Source organism: Littorina saxatilis, linkage group LG10 (assembly GCF_037325665.1).
Source record: "Littorina saxatilis isolate snail1 linkage group LG10, US_GU_Lsax_2.0, whole genome shotgun sequence".
In the NCBI taxonomy this organism is placed as follows: Eukaryota; Metazoa; Mollusca; class Gastropoda; order Littorinimorpha; family Littorinidae; genus Littorina; species Littorina saxatilis.
In genome coordinates, this window is record NC_090254.1 from 18,598,213 (window position 1) to 18,623,885 (window position 25,673).

The 25,673-nt window shown below is 40.3% G+C and overlaps 1 protein-coding gene and 2 long non-coding RNA genes across 3 annotated transcripts in view; 2 read left to right on the forward strand and 1 right to left on the reverse strand.

Moving 5' to 3' along the window:
* The first annotated feature begins 1,221 nt into the window (after positions 1-1,221).
* On the forward strand, positions 1,222-2,795 carry LOC138978334 (uncharacterized). Its single transcript, XR_011459650.1, has 2 exons — positions 1,222-1,731; positions 2,320-2,795. It is a non-coding gene; the product is annotated as an uncharacterized lncRNA (long non-coding RNA).
* Positions 2,796-3,649: 854 nt separating this feature from the next.
* LOC138978335 (uncharacterized) lies at positions 3,650-5,570 on the reverse strand. The gene is made up of 2 exons (XR_011459651.1): positions 5,420-5,570; positions 3,650-4,298 (listed from the first exon to the last, which is right to left on the reverse strand). It is a non-coding gene; the product is annotated as an uncharacterized lncRNA (long non-coding RNA).
* Positions 5,571-23,528: 17,958 nt separating this feature from the next.
* LOC138978336 (uncharacterized) overlaps positions 23,529-25,673 on the forward strand; it is a 39,436-nt gene continuing 37,291 nt past the window's right edge. Inside the window, exon 1 of the mRNA XM_070351048.1 lies at positions 23,529-23,586. The gene's annotated coding sequence lies outside the window, so the exon portion shown is untranslated. The remainder of the gene's footprint in view (positions 23,587-25,673) is intronic.

Consider the following 25,673-nt stretch of genomic DNA (forward strand, 5'->3'; position numbering starts at 1 on the left):
TGAAGCTTGCAGCCAACTATTCAAATGTGCATGCAAGGGTGCAAGAGGATGTGGCACCACGTGTGGTTGCAGGAAAGCTGGATGGCAATGCACAAGATGGTGCAAGTGCAGCTGTGACAAATAGATCAATGGATATCCACATACTCGTACCAGCTGCGGTTGCCGATGTACATGCCAGAATTGCTTTAAAGACGTTTTCCTAAATGTTGAAAACTTTAAGGGGCTGAATAAGCAGTTATAAACACTAATATTTCTGAAACAAATTAATGTTTAATTGTCATGTTCATTGATACTATGGAAGCAAGTTACGTACAATGTCGCGACATGATTTTTTTGGCCTTATTTTCGAGTTTTGTCAAACCATAAACAAATATCTCGCAAAAATATGAATGTTTATTGATTAAAAAATTATTTGAAATGTATCCTTTTCTGAATTTATTCATTGAATTGATCATATTGCCTTTAAATGTGTAAAACATCTTGCTTAGACATGTATATGCAGTATTTTCCTCTATAAATGCTATGGAAAAATTGATGACGTCACACGACTGGGCTGCATTGGCCAAATTTGATGGGGCCTAGCAAAAAATTAATAAGTAGGGTCTACAGAATTGTCTCACAAAGTTTGACACTTTTGTCAGATCTGTCCCCATCCGGTCAAAAAATCGACGTAAGCTGCCTAGCTAGCCGGCCGGACAGACTAACACTGACCGATTACATAGAGTCACATTTTCTCAAGTGACTCAAAAAACCTATACGCATCAAAATTCATGTCTCCCAACACCCCCACTGGCCTTTTGAACAAGGTTCAGTTTGATGTCCGGTTTTATTTTTTTAGACGGGGCCTGGAAAACTTTGAAAAAATTACGAAAGACACCTTCGAAGTGAAGATGGATCAAACAACAGGGAAACAATACGTAATCAAACGGTTTGATGAACTTACCATGAATCACAGAGCTGGAGACGAATAACTTGTGACTGGAGTCATGCCAGAGACTGGGGACAGCAGCTGTCCAGTCAGTGTACAGCTACAACAAGTACCTGTCTCTGCTAAATCCAAAGTGTGAGCATCTTTGGCAATTCCCTGTCAACACGTTCCATGGAGATGACGAAACATGGTATGACAACAGACCCATGGGCGTCCACACTATGAAGAAGTTCATGGCAAAGCTACCTTTTTCACTTAAATTTTGGCGCATGCGCTGTGAAGTTTATTGTCAGATCTACCGGAACTAGGGGGCAAAAGGAAAAATCGACAACGAGGCTTGGTGCAAAGTAAAGTGCGGAGACGACGAGACAAACTGTTGTGTTTACAACTGCAAGTGCAACAGTGGAATGAAGAAAGAGAAATACGGTGGACAGAATTTGTCATTGTATGGCTTTCCGATGGGTGCAAGCTGAGTGCGAAGGCGCAACAGCGAAGGACGCGATGGGTGCAAGCAATCCGACGACAGGGGTTTGTCGTACCATTGAAAAGTCTGCCCGCGTCACTTCGTGTCTGGCAATGGCACGGCTTTCAACGATGCCAACTCCTTTGACTTCGTACCCACCCTTAATCTTGGATTTGAGAGAACATCAAGAACAAGTGACTCTAGCAGAAGGACAAGGTACTGGTCGGAGACGTGACTTTGTCCGCTGAAGACCGACGACAAGCAAGCGGTTTTGCTTCCACCCCCAGTGTCAACGCTGAAAATATCATCGGATCTGGAAGAGACTCAGAGTCAGAGCCAAGTAAGCTTTGTTTGTTTTTATTAATGTATGATCTGCTGACTTCAAAGTGTCTTCCTACATCAGTGTATAAGACATTTAAAATGAATCGGCAGCCCAAAATGGATGCATAGGAAGGGTCACGAAACAAATGCAAGATTTTAGAAAACAAACAAACAAGATCTAGACATATGTCGACAAGCCGCGTGCATGCAATCAACCAGAGATCTGTTGCTACAGTATCTCTGAATCAACCGACTCTTGAATCGAGAAGATTAAGGAGGTTACTTGATACAGATAGTGATGCAGTTTTCAAGACATCGATAAAGCTCATGCTGAATCTTTTTTTTTATTCCCAGAAATGTACCATTGAATTGATGCAACAACAAAAATAGCACTAGATTTCTACAATTTTGATTTTGCATAGAACACTCCAAAATAATTTCCGGGGAGCATCTCCCGCACCCCTAAGTTTTTTTTCAATTTCAGGAGTTATTTCCCTCATGTATTTTCATGCTTAAATGCTGTGAGTGTGATGCATGTGTAATCTGATAACAAGATCATTGATGCTAATTCTATTGCTAATGTATACATTTGATTTTGTATTTACAGAAGCAGCCATTCCTTTGCCCTCCGCATCTAGTGAGAGCTTAGGACCAGGGCCAGATCATGCCTTTGCAAAGAGGGACACGACTACATGTGAGGGTATTGTTATTGGAACACAGACTACCTCAAGTTGGCAGAGCTGCAGATGACAATTACATAACAGGCCTCTGTGATTAATCGTCTGACTGAAGATGTTTCTGGCTTGAAGAAAGACAACATGAAGGTGAAGGAGAACATACGCTCTTTTTCTGTTGATTCTCTACTGAAACATGACACTGCAGTATGGTTTTACACATATGATGAAATGGTGATCTTTCTGTATGCATGTACCTACTTCGTAAAAAAGGCAGGTCTACATTACTGGGTTGATGAGCTGCCAAAGGCCACATCACTCCAAAGAGCAAGAAGCTTATTTTGTCATGTAATGGTTTATATAATTTACTCTGGTACTGTATAGAATAAAGGGCCCATTATCAATCAAATCTCTGGTCTGGTCTGAATTTGTTTCATAAATGATTGTATGTGAGCTTACGAACATAACGATTCCCACTTTAAATAAATGCGATCAAGATAATTAGGTAGACAACATGTCAAGAGACGTTTATTCCTTATTTCTTGTTATAATTGAAGGATATTATTATGCAATATACTGCTTTGTTTTTTAAAATGGCTTCAAATTGTCTCCCTTGTACCGACACTTTAGTACACAATTTGTGCATTCACTTGAGTTATTTCTTAAAGAAAATTACCCCCCCAAATTATTCAAAACAGTCTTTGACATATCTACAGTTTAATTAAAAGAAAAACTGTATTTTATTTTAAGTGATAAATAAATATAGACAAATCTTGGGACTGTGCACAAACTGATCGGCTTGAACTCAAAAGTCGCAGCCAAGAATCTTCTGCAACTTTTGAGTTCAAGTCTGTCAGCTTGTGCACGGTCCCACAATCAGTTCAAAAAGAATTTTCCTTGATATAGCCTTGAAAAAAAAAGTAAGTAACAAATTTTGTACAAACAAATTTGTTCAAGGGAGACAATTGGAATCATGTTTTTTAAAATCGGTGAATTGCATTATAATTTCCTCAAAAAAATAACAAATAACTGTGAAATAAATTGAAAAAAAAGTGCTAACATTATTACCTTGATCAGATCGATGTGTATGACAAGGAATTTCTATGTTTGCTGATTTGGTTGTCCGGTAATGACTTTCATGCACAGGGCTTCTAAATTCACTCGCTCAAACGCTCATGTCTGCACCAACATTCACACACGTCCATATTCATAAGGGATGGTGACAACACGCTCTTGAACAACAAACATGGCACAAAACGAATGAACATTTCAAACATTTCGCTATTGAATGAAATCATCAGTACATGGATATCAAATCATAAAACATCTCACGTATACCTCCTTGCCATTCCGAAGTTGAAGAAGAACACAGTCCGGCATTACACACACTACACTTTCATCACTGAGAATCGCTGTTCACAACACATGTCCTCGGCTCTGATACGTTCTCCGAATAATACACACAAGTCCTGGATGATGGTATAGTCCGTACGAAGCCAAGACACTTCTTACTATCCTCTGACACAAGTTCTTATCAGCTTCCACAATCTTCTGTCTTAACTGCAGGCATTTAAAAAATTAAACCTGAACTCACACACAGAGGTGACAGCACTACGTACCCTCCCTCGCTGTAAACAAAGTACTGATTTTACCTGTCCATATTGAAACTACATACATTTTTCACTTGACAGAACAGTTAACTGTTGCTACCAACTTAATTAACTGGTATTGGAAAAAAATATCACACCTTGAAAACCCTAGTTCAGTATATCATAACTATATGCAGCCTTCAAACGGTTGGTACCGGTTGTTGAAGATCTCTTAGTCGCGCTTCCTGGCATCCGGACTTCTTGGGTCAAAATTGAGGCCTTGAAGAGTCGTCCGGGAAAACTTGTCTTGTCTTGAAGCATACCTGTGTAGCCGTGTGGAGATTTCACGGCCACTGTCTTTGCTTTTCTCTGCCAATCCCTGTCCCGTTTATTCCCCGTGAGGCGACCATGTGTGTATCACTGTATGTCTTTGTTGTACTTGTGCTTAGGATGCATGTGTCGTGGTTGGTTGAATGTTTACATGCTGATTGGTTAATTCGTATTGTGCGCGCGCATTCGGCCCCCGATAGCGTGAGGCGGTCAGTCTGACCCGTGACGCGAAGGTGACAAGACCCTGGGCGGTCTGTGTGTGTGTTGAGTGATTTGAGACCGGCGATTTGTTGAACGGCCCCGCCATAACTTCGTTTGTTTAATTCTGCATTGAAGAGTGAACTACACTGCCTTCTGGTGTATTTTAATAAAGACATGTTAGATCAACCTCTGTCTCGGCGTCTCATGTGAATACTTCCTGGCCTTTCCCCCTTCCACTCCACCTTATCACACCTGAAAATGAAATTATTTTTTTTACTTGACACTAAAGCAAATCTTATGCCATGTCAAAAAGTGTCGATTCCTTCAGCCATGTAGTGTGAAGCAGAAAAAAGTGTGGCAGCCACATGGTTGCAAGACTGTCCTTTCTGGGTAAAAACAACAACACACAATCAAATTCCGTTTGTGTCATCTTGATTTTCCTTAGCCTGCTAATAACAATTAACTTTATCTTTCCTAGGAATTCCTACAGAGAGCTTGTAAGCGCATGCTGTTGATATCTATATAAAATATATACCGGCTCAGAATGGAATTTGATCTTACTGCAGTGATAACCTTCATTGACAAGAGGATTCACAAACACATGTGTACGTACACATTTAAATAAAACTCCGCACTCAGGTACCTGGTATTCTATTGAACATGCCTAGCCAACATGGCATGGTCTCCTGGAGATACTGATTGAAATTACATTAACATGCTGCTCATAACTTTGTCAAAAAAGACAGCTTTTGCATGCAGACATTTTCAGTAGAGAATTATGAATCTCTGTGTGTGTTTGTCACTTTGTGTGCCATGCATTATATGACTGAGTATGAAAACTGATTGTGTAAGATACCAAGTAACGCAGCCATCAAGTTAATCCCACAAAACATACAAGGCCAACAACACTTACCCAGCAATACACTCGCAGTAGGCTCCAAGTGCCTGTCCGGTCAGCGTCCCCCCACAACAGCATACACTTCGTTGCGAGTCTGCTTCATTGACGTCAGCACACTCGCTCTGAGTCTGATCACCACAGTTGCTTACTAGCTGTTGTGCCATGCAGAAAGACATTTGACACCAAGGTTTTGCATTCTTTGCACTGGATGCGTCGTATAACTTGTCGAACGTCGACGCAGTAGTATCAGTAAGAAAGTTGATCCAGAGATCTGTAGATCTGTGGTCGATCACCTCTGCTTCGCTTATGCAGGGGAAGTTCGCCAAGTCTTTCGTCCATATACCACGAATAGCCGTTTCAAACCATACCTTCGTGCATGTCCTTGACTTTTAGTTCATGATTTTGAACAAGATAATCCGTTTTCTTGCAGAATTTCTCAAAGTAATCCTCTGGCAATAGTACTTCGAGCACCGACAGTGAAAGAGGTATTTCAGGCTGCCCCTTATTTCCGGTTATCAGAGAGAGGCTGCCGTGCCCTAAAATCTGATTGGTCGAAACGCTGGGGGCAAAGGTTATACGAAAAAGGTCTAGCAGATATACACAAACCACAGCGTGCGAGCGACGGGTGCAACACTACTCGCAGACAAGAACTTCAGTCCAATGGACATTATCAGTGTCACCGGTCACAAAACTGTTAGATCTAACTCCCTGCAACTGTACCAAAAAACATCCACCGCCAAAAAACTAGAGATGGCAGCTGCTATGTCGTCCCAGCTCACAGAGAATAGGCAGTTGGCACTGCTCCCAAGTCATACTTCGCGGGGAGAACCAGCCAAAACTTCGACGGGAAGCAGAATCGAACGTGGTCGTCTCGTTGCATCGGCGACTGTCACAAGCAAGCAGACGATCCGACAGGACGTGGAACTCAGCAACGACGAGATAGCAGCTCTTTTCGACCCGGAATACGAAGCTGCCATGCCTCCAACGAGACCAAATCCGCCAATATTCCATCACTGTGACCTCTCGCATGCAACGATCAACATTTAACCGCATTCAACTGCGCATGCGCAACACAAATGTGCAACATTTTAGATGGCTCTTCTGAGAACTGTCCGTTCCACTTTCGGACTTTCTGTTTGTTAGCATTTTCGAGTCTGTGTTCTGGTTTTTTGTTGTTGTTGAGTGTTTTTATGATACTATGCACAGAAAAGAAGGGACACGTTGTGAATTAAACTTTTTGGGAAAGATTACTTGAAAGCTGAAAGTGTGCTGGATGTTTGTTTTGTTTGCTCTGTTTACCTTGTAACCAACCAAGCCAAAATGGCGACACTTTACTTGCAGGGTCGCTTCGGGTATTATGTTTGTTACCACGCACGGATAATAAAACCGTTATTACTAATATGCTGACTGTTAGCAAATGATAACAAGACATGTCTCGAAAACACTATCAAAATTCGCCTAAAGGCTCATTTTGATATCTTTTTTCTCGACATGTCTTGTTATCATTTGCTAACAGTCAGCATATTAGAAATAACTCATAATAACATGCTGGGGAAGAAAAAAAAGAAAAACATGTGCAATTGCAAAAAAACAACACCGCACACTCTCATAAACGCCCTCTTTTTCAGATCAACTGCGAGACATTCGACAACACTGTCATTGTCAAAACTTGTTTTATCACAGCGCGTCAACCAACATGTTTCTCAACAGCTGTCGTGCCACTCAGCCCCGGGGATAAGCGGACGGAGAAACAGACAGAAAATTAAAGGCAGACAGGCAGGCAGACAGACAGACAGACAGACACACACACACACACACACACACACACACACACACACACACACACACACACACACACACACACACACAGAGACATACACACACACACACACACACACACAATTGTGTAGATGTATCGTACACCTGATATATTACTCAAACAAAATTGAAGTTCACGAAGTTCACGTTTTATTTCTGTGTCATTCAACATCTAGTTTGAATCAGACAACTTGAAACTGGTACAAATATTCAAAAATGTTGCGATGTGGAAATGGACACGATATCGCAAAAGATAGACAACAGCAAGATCATTCAAGTATGTACATGCTAGTTGATGTCTACTTAGGCGATGCTCAGAACACTAGTTAGATCTTCCGAGATTAAAAAATGACGATGATCTGTAAACAAACCAGGACAAGGAAAGAAAGACAAAACGTATTTGAAAACAAATCATACTATACAGATTGACAAACTGAAACTTCGAACTCTGTTGATATTTCACGGGAGATGAGGTATGGTGCAAACGTATATAATTATACTGACTATATTTTGTTACGTAGCCTACTCATCAACAACAACAAAAACCGATATAACCAAAGGCACACACACACACTTTGCTGGTTTGCTGATGTCACAGGAAACGAATGAACAATAGAAAGCGTGATGAATTCCTGGCCAGAAATCAGTTACAAAGACCTGAAAGTCTGCTGAATGGAACTGGTTAATGTACACATTTGAACTGCTGTCAAAATTACTATGTAATACGGTATTCGGATTTTAAAATTGGTAGCAAATTACAACCAATAATGATGTTTTTTGCTTCGGCATTGAAGCAATGTTCACTATTTACTAACAAAATAATGACGAAATAAACACAAAACCAAATCAGTGAGGCAGAGGGGACAAAAAGCCGAGCGGGTGTGTGTGTGTGCGTGTGTGTGTGCTAGTGTGTGCCTGTGTGTGTGTGAGTGTGTGTGTGTATGTGTGTGTGTGTGTAGAGCGATTGAGACCAAACTACTGGACCGATCTGTCGAACCCACAGAATACAACTGCACGCACTCCAGTGTTTTCAGTGACGAGAATAAAACAGCTTCGTCAATTCACGCGGCAAGTCGCTCAATTTTTGCGTGCAACACGAAGTAGGCTAAACAGACATGCAAGAATTAGCGACGGGTTCAAGTTTAGGTCGCTCCAGGAGAAAAATTCCCGCGGATGTTGGCCTTTAAAAGGCCAACATCCAAAAGAATTTTTCTCCTGGAGCGACCTAAACTTGAACCCGTCGCTATTCTTGCATGTCTGTTTACTTCGTGCTGCACGCAAAAATCGAGCGACTTCCTTGCCGCGTGGATTGACGAAGCTATTTTATTCTCGTGACTGAAAACACTGCAGTGCGTGCAGTTTTTGACGAGCCGCAGGAGCGGCGACTCATATGGTCTCGGCTCGAAAGCTGTCTGTGGAGGCTGCGTGCTATAATTAGCTGACCTGCTGCGCGAGCAGTCACTGCAGAGTTTTGAGATAACTTTGTAACACGTTTTATTTTATGCTCCTCAAGAATACAACTTTGGGCAACGTGCCACGTAAAACTACACGCAACAAGGATTCAGTAGGTACCAAACATGCCTTGGTCAGAAGTAGAATGTAAATGAATCTTTATAAAGAAGTAGGCTACTTCAAACGACAGCCACAGCCACGGTTGGGTTCACGGCATCAAACCGATGCGACTCTCCGTCATATCATACACGTAATCTATCAAATAGATGACTAATAAACATGTAAACTACATGTATACGTCTATCGTCGGACATAAGAAAGGAGAGCTTCCCCCGGGCCTGTGCATGTGTTGTTCGTTGTGCGTGTGTAAATGTACACAACAAACTGACGACAAAACTGAGACAGACCTCTTTCGCTTCAGTCTTGCAGAATTTAAAGACGAATACAGGTAAATCGTGCATTATACTGGTAAAAGTATCAAACGTTTCTTTTTATAAATAAGTGGCAGGCTTACAGGAATACAAAGAGGCGCAAGTTGAAAGTAATGGATATATCTCTGGAAGATGCCATCAGTCCAAGTTGTCAAATGAAATCAAAGATGACAGAAACAGAAGTTTTCCATACAAATGTTGGTGTTTCAAAGGAAGTTGGCATTCTTTCAGATAATGATATAGACGAGGTGGCTGTTTGTTATGAAGTTTCAACAAGCCAACATTCAAATGATTTTACTTCATCTACAGATTTTTTAAATTCAGGACTTTATAACTGTCATTATGAACTTGGAATCATAGAGAGACCGTCTTTCCATTGTCATTCATGCCATAGATTTTTGTTTCAGAATCAATGTTTCACATGGCGTTCACAAGAGAGCATGCGAAGTTTCCGACAGTCTTTAGGATTTGTAAAACAAGTCGCGTAAGGCGAAAATACAATATTTAGTCAAGTAGCTGCCATTTTTCAGCAAGACCGTATACTCGTAGCATCGTCAGTCCACCGCTCATGGCAAAGGCAGTGAAATTGACAAGAAGAGCGGGATAGTAGTTGCGCTAAGAAGGACTCTAGCACGCTTTTCTGTACCTCTCTTTGTTTTAACTTTCTGAGCGTGTTTTTAATCCAAACATATCATATCTATATGTTTTTGGAATCAGGAACCGACAAGGAATAAGATGAAAGTGTTTTTAAATTGATTTAGACAATTTAATTTTGATAATAATTTTTATATATTTAATTTTCAGAGCTTGTTTTTAATCCGAATATAACATATTTATATGTTTTTGGAATCAGCAAATGATGGAGAATAAGATAAACGTAAATTTGGATCGTTTTATAAATTTTTATTTTTTTTTTACAATTTTCCGATTTTTAATGACCTAAGTCATTAATTGATTTTTAAGCCACCAAGCTGAAATGCAATACCGAACCCCGGGCTTTGTCGAAGATTATTTGACCAAAATTTCAACCAATTTATTTGAAAAATGAGGGCGTGACAGTGCCGCCTCAACTTTCACGAAAAGCCGGATATGACGTCATCAAAGACATTTATCAAAAAAATGAAAAAAACGTTCGGGGATTTCATACCCAGGAACTCTCATGTCAAATTTCATAAAGATCGGTCCAGTAGTTTAGTCTGAATCGCTCTACACACACACACACACACACACACACACACACACACACACACACGCACGCACACACACACGCACGCACATACACCACGACCCTCGTTTCGATTCCCCCTCGATGTTAAAATATTTAGTCAAAACTTGACTAAATATAACAAGTCGCGTAAGGCGAAAATACAATATTTAGTCAAGTAGCTGCCATTTTTCAGCAAGAGCGTATACTCGTAGCATCGTCAGTCCACCGCTCATGGCAAAGGCAGTGAAATTGACAAGAAGAGCGGGGTAGTAGTTGCGCTAAGAAGGATAGCACGCTTTTCTGTACCTCTCTTTGTTTTAACTTTCTGAGCGTGTTTTTAATCCAAACATATCATATCTATATGTTTTTGGAATCAGGAACCGACAAGGAATAAGATGAAAGTGTTTTTAAATTGATTTGGACAATTTAATTTTGATAATAATTTTTATATATTTAATTTTCAGAGCTTGTTTTTAATCCGAATATAACATATTTATATGTTTTTGGAATCAGCAAATGATGGAGAATAAGATAAACGTAAATTTGGATCGTTTTATAAATTTTTTTTTTTTTTTACAATTTTCAGATTTTTAATGACCAAAGTCATTAATTAATTTTTAAGCCACCAAGCTGAAATGCAATACCGAAGTCCGGGCTTCGTCGAAGATTACTTGACCAAAATTTCAACCAATTTGGTTGAAAAATGAGGGCGTGACAGTGCCGCCTCAACTTTCACGAAAAGCCGGATATGACGTCATCAAAGACATTTATCCAAAAAATAAAAATAAAACGTCCGGGATATCATTCCCAGGAACTCTCATGTCAAATTTCATAACGATCCGTCCAGTAGTTTAGTCTGAGTCGCTCTACACACACACGCACACAGACAGACAGACAGACAGACAGACACACACACACACACACACACACACTTACACCACGACCCTCGTCTCGATTCCCCCCTCTACGTTAAAATATTTAGTCAAAACTTGACTAAATATAAAAAGGCCGTGTTTTGCTGTACATGCAAAAACTACCTGACAAAAGGGAAAGTGCCTAACAGATTGCAACAACATTCCTATTTTAAGCTCAGCCACACGCCGACATGGAAGTTCAATGGTACTTTCAAACTTTTTCTTCTCTTCGTCGTATTTGATTTCTTTCTATTTCATAAGTCGAGTGCATATGATTTCGGCTCGTGTTCATCGTGAGATGGACTTAGTTTCTTGTATTCTGTGGGTTCGACAGATTAACTAAATGTTGTAATTTCGCCTTACGCGACTTGTTCTCTCTCTCTGTTGGCAGCGTGTAATGCAGCTGGTTAGAAATTAGAGTATTATTTTGCAAAGTGTGTACCAAAAGTTTGTCATGAGCTGCTTTAGGTTTGGGGTGTGGGTTGGTTTGATATTTCCTCCTTGCAGATCAAATCTGTATTCAGTTTTGATGCTGTGTCTTATTTTGTGAAAGGAAACATGCAGACTGACTGAACGCATATATATAATTATGTAACTCATAAACACATGGGTGTAGTTATGTTCAAGAACACACACACACACACACACACACACTCACACACACACACACACACACACATACACACACACACACACACACACTCACACACACACACAACTGTGTAGATGTATCGTACACCTGATATATTAAATTGAAGTTCACGAAGAAATCGTTTTATTTCTGTGTCATTCAACGTCTATCAGACAAATTGAGGCTGGTACAAATATTCAATAATGTTGCGATGTGCATGGAAATGGACATGATATATCGCAAAAGATAGACAACGGCAAGATCATTCAAGTATGTACATGCTTGTTGATGTCTACTTAGGCGATGCTCAGAACACTAGTTAGATCTTCTGAGATTAAAAAATGACGATGATCTGTAAACAAACCAGGACAAGGAAAGAAAGACAAAACGTATTTGAAAACAAATCATACTATACAGATTGACAAACTGAAACTTCGAACTCTGTTGATATTTCACGGGAGATGAGGTATGGTGCAAACGTATATAATTATACTGACTACATTTTGTTACGTACTCATCAACAACAACAAAAACCGATATAACCAAAGGCACACACACACACACACACACACACACACACACACACACACACACACACACACTTTGCTGGTTTGCTGATCAATGTCACAGGAAACGAATAAACAACAGAAAGCGTGATGAATTCCTGGCCAGAAATCAGTCACAAAGACCTGAAAGTCTGCTGAATGGAACTGGTAAATGTACACATTTGAACTGCTGTCAAAATTACTATGTAATACGATATTCGAGTTTTAAAATTGGTAGCAAATTACAACCAATAATGATGTTTTTTGCTTCGGCATTGAAGCAATGTTCACTATTTACTAACAAAATAATGACGAAATAAACACAAAACCAAATCAGTGAGGCAGAGGGGACAAAAAGCCGAGCGGGTGTGTGTGTGTGTGTGCGTGTGTGTGTGTGTGTGTGCTAGTGTGTGCCTGTGTGTGTGTGTGTGTGCCAGTGTGTGTATGTGTATGTGTGTGTGTGTGTGTGCGCGTGTGTGTAGAGCGATTGAGACCAAACTACTGGACCGATCTGTCGAACCCACAGAATAAAACTGCACGCACTGCAGTGTTTTCAGTCACGAGAATAAAACAGCTTCGTCAATCCACGCGGCAAGGAAGTCGCGCAATTTTTGCGTGCAACACGAAGTAAACAGACATGCAAGAAGAGCGACGGGTTCAAGTTTAGGTCGCTCCAGGAGAAAAATTCTTTTGGATGTTGGCCTTTAAAGGCACAGTAAGCCTCCCGTAAACCATCACAGAGCTCCCCGAGCGTCTAAATACAGTACAAGCATACTTCCATTTGAACGCTCACCGAACGGGAACATCCTGGCTGCTTTCTGTCGAGCGTGAGACATTTTCAAAGAATTTATTTTCGTAGACTTGTTCGTTAACAACAACGGCGCCTCGTTTTTGCGCTAGACCTAACTTTTAAAATCTAAATAATAAATTGACAGCTTGTTACACAAACATTCTTTAATCATAAAAGAATTCGTTTTTCATCAAGACAAGATCAGAACAATTCGAAGTTGTGAAAGTTTAAAACAAGTCGCGTAAGGCGAAAATACAATATTTAGTCAAGTAGCTGTCGAACTCACAGAATGAAACTGAACGCAACGCAACGCAGCAAGACAGTATACTCGTAGCATCGTCACTCCACCGCCCGTGGCAAAGGCAGTGCCCGTGGAATTGACAAGAACAGCGGGGTATTCGTTGCGCTGAGAAGGATAGCACGCTTTTCTGTACCTCTCTTCGTTTTAACTTTCTGAGCGTGTTTTTAATCCAAACATATCATATCTATATGTTTTTGGAATCAGGAACCGACAAGGAATGAGATGAAAGTGTTTTTAAATTGATTTCGAAAAAAAAAGTTTGATAATAATTTTTATATATTTAATTTTCAGAGCTTGATTTTAATCCAAATATAACATATTTATATGTTTTTGGAATCAGCAAATGATGGAGAATAAGATAAACGTAAATTTGGATCGTTTTATAAATTTTTATTTTTTTTTACAATTTTCAGATTTTTAATGACCAAAGTCATTAATTAATTTTTAAGCCACCACACTGAAATGCAATACCGAAGTCCGGGCTTCGTCGAAGATTATAAGTTGACCAAAATTTCAACCAATTTGGTTGAAAAATGAGGGCGTGACAGTGCCGCCTCAACTTTCACGAAAAGCCGGATATGACGTCATCAAAGACATTTATCAAAAAAATGAAAAAAACCTTCGGGGATTTCATACCCAGGAACTCTCATGTCAAATTTCATAAAGATCGGTCCAGTAGTTTAGTCTGAATCGCTCTACACACACACACAGACAGACAGACAGACAGACAGACACACGCACATACACCACGACCCTCGTTTCGATTCCCCCTCGATGTTAAAATATTTAGTCAAAACTTGACTAAATATAAACAAGTCGCGTAAGGCGAAAATACAACATTTAGTCAAGTAGCTGTCGAACTCACAGAATGAAACGGAACGCAATGCAACGCAGCCGTATACTCGTAGCATCGTCAGTCCACCGCTCATGGCAAAGGCAGTGAAATTGACAAGAAGAGCGGGGTAGTAGTTGCGCTAAGAAGGATAGCACGCTTTTCTGTACCTCTCTTTGTTTTAACTTTCTGAGCGTGTTTTTAATCCAAACATATCATATCTATATGTTTTTGGAATCAGGAACCAACAAGGAATAAGATGAAAGTGTTTTTAAATTGATTTCGACAATTTAATTTTGAAAATAATTTTTATATATTTAATTTTCAGAGCTTGTTTTTAATCCAAATATAACATATTTATATGTTTTTGGAATTAGAAAATGATGAAGAATAAGATGAACGTAAATTTGGATCGTTTTAGAAAAAAAAATACAATTTTCAGATTTTTAATGATCAAAGTCATTAATTAATTTTTAAGCCACCAAGCTGAAATGCAATACCGAAGTCCGGGCTTCGTCGAAGATTGCTTGGCCAAAATTTCAATCAATTTGATTGAAAAATGAGGGCGTGACAGTGCCGCCTCAACTTTTACAAAAAGCCGGATATGACGTCATCAAAGGTATTTATCAAAAAAAGGAAAAAAAACGTTCGGGGATATCATTCCCAGAAACTCTCATGTCAAATTTCATAAAGATCGGTCCAGTAGTTTGGTCTGAATCGCTCTACACACACGCACACACACACACACACACACACACACACACACACATACACCACGACCCTCGTCTCGATTCCCCCCTCTATGTTAAAACATTTAGTCATAACTTGACTAAATGTAAAAAGAAAAGCCCGGAAGCAGGGTCACGCAAGGGTCGTAGCAGACGAAGGTTTATCAGTGCAAATCGCCGTTCCTCTCAACAGTCAAAAGCCATCGCTAGAGTTCTTGTGAACCACAGCCGTTGTTTCGTGCATAAAAAACGTGCTATTGTAGATAAGCTCACATCGAGTCGCATTCATGACTAACTGACGACTGCATTGTGAAAAAGGAAAACTGGATCACACGGGTTCACGATGGCTCAGGGGTAAGATAAACCACGCAAAAATAAATTCTTTGAAAATTGTTCGCTCTTTACGGAGGGCACCTAGGATGTTCTCAATTGGTGAATGTTGAAATGAAAGGGTGTTTGTACTGTGTGTAAAAGCCTGACCGTATCTGTGATGGTTTACGGGAGGCTTACTCTGCCTTTAAGACAAGAGTTGCCCAACTTGGGAGAAAGCTAAATCCAAGGCCTGCCTAAATCTACCAAAAATTGCCCAAACAAGAAAGTAAATCCACCAATTTTTCAACAGTAAAAACGACGATTTAGATTTGTTCATGAATTTCTGGGTGGTACCACATGTCATATTGCTAAAGAAGTGAGAACCTTCAACTCTTCGTCTAACTAGCTCATTACTTCGGCCGAAAGATTGCCTCCAACTACAGAAGTCCTCGTTTACAAATGGCAGTTTTAGATATATTGTCATCAAAAAGCTTAAGTTGTAATGCAAGTTAAAGTCCACTCGGTATAATCACTCTCATGTCTAACTCATAATTTGCGATGTTTCACACACACAAAAAGGGATAACTGAAAATTAACAGTTTATAATGATTGGCTTTCCCACAAATTTTCAGGAACAAATTTAGAACATTCCAATTTCTGAGTAATTGGAAATGACAAATCAAAATTACACCACATGCACAGACACTGACACACAAGCGGATAGACAGGCAGGTGAGACACCGACACACACACGCGCACGTAAGCGCACTCTCTCGCTCTCTCTTTCACACACACACACACACACACCCCACCCCTACGCATCCACTCGCTCTACCAGGAGGACGCTCAAACAGGTCTTGGATGTATTTGTTTGTTTGTTTGCTTAACGCCCAGCCGACCACGAAGGGCCATATCAGGGCGGTCTTGGATGTATGAAGGTGTTTCATGGTTGTACATTTTGAACATGAAAACACTAACATTTAAAAAGAACTGCTGTTGTAGCGGAAGAATGTTCAGTTGAGTGTATTTTTCTTGAGTAGTCATGTTGGGATCTCGGTTTAATAACTTTACACCTCTCTTGTGAAGTGTGTTTATTTTCTTTATATACCGAGCAACAAAAGAAACGCGAATTTTCTCCAGAAAAAACGTTTAATCACAATTTAAAAATTTCATTTCTCATAAACGTAACATCGAAACGAATCAAAATCACGGTGGTATGTTCTTCGCACACTGTTCTTGGCTTTGGCACAGTCTTTCGCTGCCACGGGCAAAGGAAGCCTCTGCAGATGGTCAAGTCCGGTGATGACGGCCTGGCAGCGGCGCCTCATGGAGTGGATGAGTCGGTTGATGGCGTCTCTCGGGATGTTGCACCAGGCATGAATAAGGGCATGATGCAGTTCTGCGGCAGTTCTTGGTCCTGGGCGTAACTGGTTGAGCTCTCTTTGAAGTTGGTCCCAGAAATGTTCAATGGGATCAGATCTTGGCTGAGGGCGGGCCAGGCCTTGATGTCGATGTTATTGTGCTGCAGGCAGGAAGGCCTGGGTGACCCTGGATGTGTGCGGGCGAGCGTTATCTTGCTGCAGAACACAGTTTCTGCGCGCCTGGAAAAAGGGCACAACATGAGGCTGTAGGATCTGGTCAATATAACGCTGTGCTGTGATGCCGTTTACCCGACCAGGACCAAGATTGTTGAAAAACACAGGTTCGAGGGATTGGTTGAGGCCGATTCCACCCCAGACCATGACGTTTGGTCCACCCTGGGCATTGTGTTCCATGACGCAGTCACCAGCATAGTGTTCACCTCTTCTTCGCCACACGCTGACACGCCCATCAACATGACTAATGCAGTAACGGCTCTCATCGGTGAACAGAATGTTTCGCCATTGTGTCCAGTTCCGATTGATGTGATCCTGGGCCCACTGCTGGCCCGCCATGCGATGTCTTTGAGTGAGGACTAGTCCTCTAGCTGGACGGCAGTTTTGGAGGTCTCGCTCAGCAAGTCTTCGGCGTATTGTCTGGCCACTGATGGGTCTCTGGTGGTTCCCGAGGTGTTCCTGGCTGTTTCATTGGCTGTATGGAATCGGTTTCTCAAATGATGATGACGCAGGATCTGGCGATCTTGGTTCTGTGTGGTAACGCGAGGCCTTCCACTTCGTTGTGTATCAGCAGTGCTTCCAGTGTTGACAAAACGTTGCTGAAGGCGATATACTGTTGACAGATGCACATTGAAAGCGACTGCTACCGCTTCTGGGTCATCACCAGCCGATAATCGACCCACTGCCCTCTCGCGTTGTTCTGGTGTCAATCTTGGTATCTTGACTCTGTCAAAAGTTAGACTGGCATGGTCACTTTTTTTTTATTGCTAATGCATCAGTGAACACAACTCACACATGAGGTTTCCCCTACTCCGCTTGCACGTGCTGTAAGCGCGCATCATGTGTTTCACGTGGAAACTGCTTGTCCCGTGCGTTGAGACAGAAGCAATGGGAAAATATTCACACAACAGCTTTGTTACACATGACTGCATAGGACATCTATATCCCGAAAATTGTCAGTCTCAGATTAACTGCGTTTTTTAAATTCAAAATATTGAAACATAATTCGCGTTTCTTTTGTTGCTCGGTATATTAACATCACTGGTATTGCACAAGACAGTAGATGCATTGCAAATGCGAGAGAGACAGTGTGCGTGGAAAACCATTTTGAGGGCATCCACAGAAACAACGCACCAGAGGTTGTTAAGTAAGAAAAGGTTCCTGGAAACTCGTTTATAAACTGTATCAATGTGAGAGCGCCAGTTAAGTTTATCATCAATTACAACTCCAAGCACACGGTGTTGACGGACTTGAGCAATGCTAACTGTACCATGCATAAGATCAAGGCTTAGAGGCTGTCGCTGGGGTTTTTGTCTTGTAGTTATTAACATTCATTTTGTTTTCTTTGGATGCAGTGCCATTCTGTTACAATTACACCAATCATTAATATTTGCTATACTTTCTTGGAATATTTTTCTTATGAGATTTATATCTGTATTACTGCTGTGAAGTGTTGAATCATCCGCAAAAAGATCAAGTACAGCATTTTCGTGTTTGAGGTGTAATGGTAAATCATTAATGTATAGTCCAAACAGTAAGGGACCAAGGATAGAACCTTGTGGGACTCCACATTTTACAGTGCCTTGTGATGAATATGAACCGTTTAGGTAGACTGCTTGTTTCCTATCTGTTTCCTATCTGACAGATATGATGTAAATAAGGACACAGATGAGCTATTTTGCAGGTAAGTAAGTAATTTGTCTAACAAAATAGCGTGATCAACTAAGTCATATGCTTTCCTGAGATCAAGGAATACCGCTCCAACCATATCACGATTGTTTATTGCTTTTTGCCGGGTACCACAGAGCCAGGTAAGGGCAGTATGACAGGAATGTTTAGGACAAAAACCTGATTGATAAGGATGAAAATGTTTGTTTTCTTCAACATATTTAAGGAGATGGGTGTGTATATGCTTTTCCAGGGGTTTAGACAGTATAGACAGAATAGATATCGGTCTGCAGTTGTCAAGGCTATCGGTGTCTTTTGACTTTGGTATTGGAATAACTTTAACCGTTTTATAAACACTGGTGGGAAGACATTCTTCCTGATAGAGAGATTGTATACATGGGTTAAACTGTTTACAATATAAGGAAGTGACATTTTTACAATTTGAGAATTAAGATTGTTTGTGTCCATTGTCTTTTTGTTATTTAGTTTAGAAATTAGTGCACCAACTTCAACGACCGTGATTACAGGTATATTAAAAGTCAGATGGCAAAAGTTTCTCATTACAAAATTGACTGAGTACTTCAGGCACCTTATAGTCAATCTGATCAGAAATGGATGAGGAATCAAGAACATTGTCGGTCATGGACAGAAAGTAACTATTACAATCATCAGCAGTTATATTAGAATTAATACAGGCTGGGGCTTTGTGTGATTTACTAGTCAGTTCATTCATTGCAAATTTGACATATGTCATTTTTATCGATTATAAGTTTTTGAAAATATTTCTTTTTTGCAAGTTTCACCAATTCAGAAATTTTGTTTCGCATTTATTTGTAGAGTTCAAACTGTTTATTTTTTTTTTTTTAGAAAATCTCGAACTAACATAGCATCTTTAATTTCACCTGTCATCCAGCTAAGTTCGGTACAGTCGAAAATGTAACTCAACACAATTTGACACCAATTGAAAATTTGCCAAACTTAAGTCAAGTAAAAACGCAGACTTGTCAAATTTTTAAAAACATCTATACGTGATATAGGTATGACCTTTCGACATTACCTTTGATCGTTTACACGACGAAGTGCACGTGATGGGTTTGTGGTCACTCATGCAAATATTAGATGTTGAAGCATTTAGAACCATGCTATCATTGTTCGTGTACATATTACTAGAGGAATACCCGGCTTCGCCGGGTGAATCGCGAGACAGACACAGACATCCACCAGTTTGTGCCCACTCAAAGGAAGGCAAGAACATTCAGAGAGACAAAAGCAGCCAGACCCCATCACAAACAGATCTCTACAATCCACAGGTGTTGCCTCCACACACACACACACACACACACACACACACACACACACACAGAGAAGCCGTATATATCTATCTACGGGTGCAAGGAAAGCGTTCTGGACAGTGCAGTGACATTCTAAAAATAGTAACGTAGTAACGGGAATATGGATTGACGCCACACGAAGGAAGGGAGATAAACGCTGAAAACACTGGAGAAGATAAGGAAGAGTTACTGGGAATGGATCCAGAGAAAAACCAAAATCGGTTCAGCGCTGCGCGCTGAGAGCACGTGTTGAAATATCTCATCGACCAGGTTGTGTCCGGGGTGTACCTAAATATGGCCACCAAATTTGAAACAGATCCATCGAGAACTTTGGCCGTGCATCGCGGACACACACACACACACACAGACACAAGTCGTATATATATATATATATATAGATAGATTCGTGTACCATACGTTCTGTTGATCTCGCTGTTCGATTGCTGACCTATGCTCCCGTTCACTTAGTATTTGTTCGGAAAGCAAACTCAAGTAGCATGAATTCCAAGTGTGACCGACATTATGTTGCTCCGAAATGCATTGACCAGTCGCCGAAAGGCGCTGACGTCATTTCATGAAAGGATTTCTCAGCATAGAATTCAATTTAATTTTTAATTATTTTTTTTTATAGATTTGGAAGATATAGTTGGGGACAACGACGTTCTATGGGCAGTTCATTTGGAAAGGGAGGCAAGCGGTTAAAACGGGCGTCGACATAGCCAAACAAGGGGAATACTAACTGGTAGATCATTTACTTGTGATTACTATGCATTTTTGAGAAACAAATCTGAAAATCCTTCACATCGGATGCTGCGTTCTCTGGTCTTCTAAACTGATTTATGTGCGACATAAGCAAATTAAGAACCATAAGCATGAAAGGCTGTCTACGCGTGATGCCTCGTTTTCGCACATAAATCGCCGGAGGGGTTTCCTGCGTGTACGAGTACGACCTGTTTTACCCCGCAAGTTTAAGGCCCTGTCACACAGCCCAAAAGTCGCGTAAACGCATGAATCACGCACTAAATTCGATCCTTACGACATGCGCGATTTGCGCATTTCGGCATCAGTTTGTCTGACGTGGAAAATCCGTAGTTGTCCGCCGATGTTCGCCGGATCGGTGCTTTACGCGATTCCAGGTTTTGAGCAGCTCAAAACTCGGCTTCGCGTAAGAGTTTACGCAATATTGCGCTGTTTTACGTAATTTCTGCGTAGTTTGCGTAGTTCTTACGCGAACAATGAGCGAAATATGCGTGGAATATCAGTGATCGTTCGCGAAAATGTTGCCGCTATCGCGTTCTTCGACTTTCCACTAACTGACGATTAGCGACTGTTGAAACGGGAATGCCAAGGCGCCGCGGTTGCATCAGTTTATATATGCGCGGAACGGACGTGCGCGCTGCCGCGCATTCCTTGCGCAGTTCATGCGCGAATCATACGCAGTTCATTAGTGATAGTGCGCAGATTATACGTGGTTTTTCGTGGACCTTTGCGTGCCTATGCGCTGTAGTGCGTGGTTTGTTAGTGATTTTTGCGTGATCTTTCCGTAGTTCTTGCACAATTCATCGGTGATTTTCATCGAGTAAATCAACGAAAATAGTCAAATTTTCGACCGACAAGCACGCACAACCAAATTTTATGCGTGATTCATGCGTTTACGCGACTTTTGGGCTGTGTGACCGGGCCTTACGCAGCCATACGCCGGTTTTGGGGGATACTATTTGGTATTTTCGTGTTTTTATAACCCACCAAACTCTGACATGGATTACAGGATCTTTTCCGTGCGCACTTCGTCTTGTGCTTGCGTGTACACACGAAGGGGGATTAGGCACTAGCAGGTCTGCCCATAACGTTGACATGGCAGATCGGAAAAATCTCTTCACTTAACCCACGAGGCGTGGCCGGGATTCGAACCCTCATTACTTCCACCTCTTGCTTTTTACATTTAGTCAAGTTTTGACTAAATGTTTTAACATAGAGGGGGGAATCGAAACGAGGGTCGTGGTGTATGTGTGTCTGTCTGTCTGTGTGTGTGTGTGTGTGTGTAGAGCGATTCAGACTAAACTACTGGACCGATCTTTATGAAATTTGACATGAGAGTTCCTGGGTATGATATCCTCAGACAATTTTTTCATTTTTTTGATAAATGTCTTTGATGACGTCATATCCGGCTTTTCGTGAAAGTTGAGGCGGCACTGTCACGCTCTCATTTTTCAACCAAATTGGTTGAAATTTTGGTCAAGTAATCTCCGACGAAGCCCGGACTTCGGTATTGCATTTCAGCTTGGTGGCTTAAAAGTTAATTAATGACTTTGGTCATTAAAAATCTGAAAATTGTAAAAAAACAATTTTTATAAAACGATTCAAATTTACGTTCATCTTATTCTCCATCATTTCCTGATTCCAAAAACATATAAATATGTTATATTTGGATTAAAAACAAGCTCTGAAAATTAAAAATATAAAATTATGATCAAAATTAAATTTTTGAAATCAATTTAAAAACACTTTCATCTTATTCCTTGTCGGTTCCTGATTCCAAAAACATATAGATATGATATGTTTGGATTGAAAACACGCTCAGAAAGTTAAAACGAAGAGAGGTACAGAAAAGCGTGCTATCCTTCTCAGCGCAACTACTACCCCTCTCTTCTTGTCAATTTCACTGCCTTTGCCATGAGCGGTGGACTGACGATGCTACGAGTATACGGTCTCGCTGCGTTGCATTGCGTTCAGTTTCATTCTGTGAGTTCGACAGCTACTTGACTAAATGTTGTATTTTCGCCTTTCGCGACTTGTTATATTGTTTCGCGTGTGCTTGTGTGTATGTTAATAAAGTGGGAATAGACCCTTTGCAGAGAATGCTTTTATGATTGGATGAATAGAAACCCAAAACTGCTAACGTCTGGTTTTGTCCTGAATCAACCGTTCCCAAAAATAACCTTTCTTGATTTTTTTGATTTTTTTGTTTTACAGAATAGAGTCAACTTGTTGGTGACGCAATACATTCAGTTGAGGTACAAGTTGCGTTGATTTTCCCACGGTTTAGTTCGGAGTTTTACCTTGTTGAACCAGGGAGGCTTAAGAAAATAGCCGCCAAACACGTAATCCCCCGTCCATTATTATCTAAAACCATGCACCTAAGACTCGAGGTTATGACAGAGACGGGTTAGAGGAACAGACACGCTTTAATTTAATTCAATAAATGATGGTAGTATCAGAAAGGATGATGCATTAGACGCTTAAAGGCCCATTCCGCCACGTAGAAACAGTTCGACTCACTCTGTCAGATCTGATCAGGCTTAAACATGGGATAAAACCATCCCTCCACTTGGTTACATTGTACAAATCAACACTTTGGCTTTCTTGCTGTGGTCAGTTGGAATGTTTTGATGAATTAATTTCCGAAAAGCCTCGACCCCCGTAAGTACCCCACTAAACAAAGAAAGACGCGAGGGATTCCAAATGTGTTAAAAATAGAATATTGTGTAATCTCCATTTACAACACGGCGCGCGCCGGACGGAGTGCACCTTTAAACTTAATTGGAATTGAGGTGCGGGACACACACATATATAAAGACTACTTGCACACGTTTGTTGAACAGAGACGAGGTTGCTTTTAGCTTGAAGGTTAGTGTGTAGACTTCTTTTTGTAGGCTTATTCCTAGACCCATTTTCTGTGGTGCGAGGAACAATGAATGAACTTGGTTGTCGCTTTTCGTTTCCTGTGACAAACATGTATTTTTAACTGAAGTTTGAGAGCCCCAAAGGGGGGGGGGGGGTATCATCACGATCACAGGAAGGGAAATTTTAGCTTTCACGATCACAGTTACCTTGATTTTTGTTTTCACGATCACAAACACTGTGACGAATAAAGGATCATAAAGTGATACAGCTGTGAAAAATGTACGTTGAAAATAAAATGCTTTGCCATAATGCCTATCACGATCACGAAAACAAATGACGATCACGATCATGAGACTTGATTTTTATGTCATCACGGATCACGGGCAAAGTCCCATCACGATCACAGAAATGGAAATTTCAGCAATCACGGTCACAGAAAGGTCAAAAAACGCCAATCACGATCACGATTTTAAACCCTTTGGGGCCCTCATGTATTTTTAACTGAAGTTTGAGGGCCCCAAAGGGGGTGGGGGGGGGGGGGGGGGGTATCATCACGATCACGGGAAGGGAAATTTTAGCTTTCACGATCACAGTTACCTTGATTTTTGTTTTCACGATCACAAACACCTTGAGAATAGAGGATCATAGGGTGATACAGCTGTGAAAAATGTACGTTGAAAATAAAATGCTTTGCAATAATGCCCATCACGATCACGAAAACAAATGACGATCACGATCACGAGACTTGATGTTTTTCTTCAGACGATTTTATTCAGACAATACACGACAAATTATACAAACAATACAGATTGGAGTACAAAACAGTCAAAATCATTGATAGTAACAGAAACAATGTTGTATGAAAATATGGCAGTGCATAGTATAAGCATATTATCATTCCACCAAAATTGTGTACGATGCCCATTTCTTTATGTATTTATCATACTCAAACTCGTTTCTAAACATGTACTTGTCATTGTCAATAATATGTTTCAGTTCTTGTAAAAATTGTTGCAGTTTTGGTTTAGTTTTCAATATTCTGTTCCTGTATATAAAAAAATTTGCAGACAATAAAATATGATTAAAACCTATGTCCGTATGTGTCTTGTTGACATGTCCAAATAAAACAAGAGAAGAATTTAAACAAAGTCTTGTGCAATTTGTGCATTTATCTTTCAAAAGTTGTACAAGAGATTTCCAAAAAGCTTGAGCGTGAACACAGTCCCACAGATAATGAAAAATTGTATCTCTTTGCTGTAAACAAAAATTACACAAGTCACTCGACAATACTCGCATGCTTTTTAAAATGGAATTGGTGACTAGAATCCGATAGTTTATTTTCATTTGGAACAGTCGTAATTTTATTTCTTTGATTTTTTTGGTCAACTCAAACACTCTTTTCCATTCAATTTCAGTTTCCAAAAACGTCTCCCACTTTTGGCATGCTTTCAGTACGGGAGCAGTACCCGTAAAAATATCATTAAAAGTTCTAGCACCCCTGGGAGCTTTAAACAATCAAACCATACGCTTTTATCTCTGGGAGATGATCTAAGCTCTCAAATGTAATACCTTTTTTACGCATACAAATTTTTACAGAGCTGACACACCCAAAAAAATCTAAAAATGAAACATCAACGTTATATTTTGCACAAAACTCCTCCAGACTCAGAAAAATTCCATCTTCCTTCAACAGATCACATACATAAAAAATCCTTTTGTCTGCCCATTAAAATAAAAAACAGAGTTGTCAATTTTGAATTTATTGTTGAAATAGAGTGGTTCTGCCAAAAATTCTTCAGCCGTGTTTACTTCAACTTTATCGTAAAAACAACGATATGAATCAAAGACATTCTTCCAAAATCTATTTACTTTGTGATTACTTGTTTTCAGGACTAAAGGACCATAGTCCTTAACCATATCAACTTCAGGACAAATACCTTGTAAAATTCTTTTCCACTTTGGTACATAACAAGAAGATTGCATCTTTTAAAACCAAGTTAATTTTAAGGATTTTACGTAACTTTCAATATGAGGAATACAAATACCTCCTTCTTGAATACTATGTATTGCTATTGTTCTTTTTACTTTAT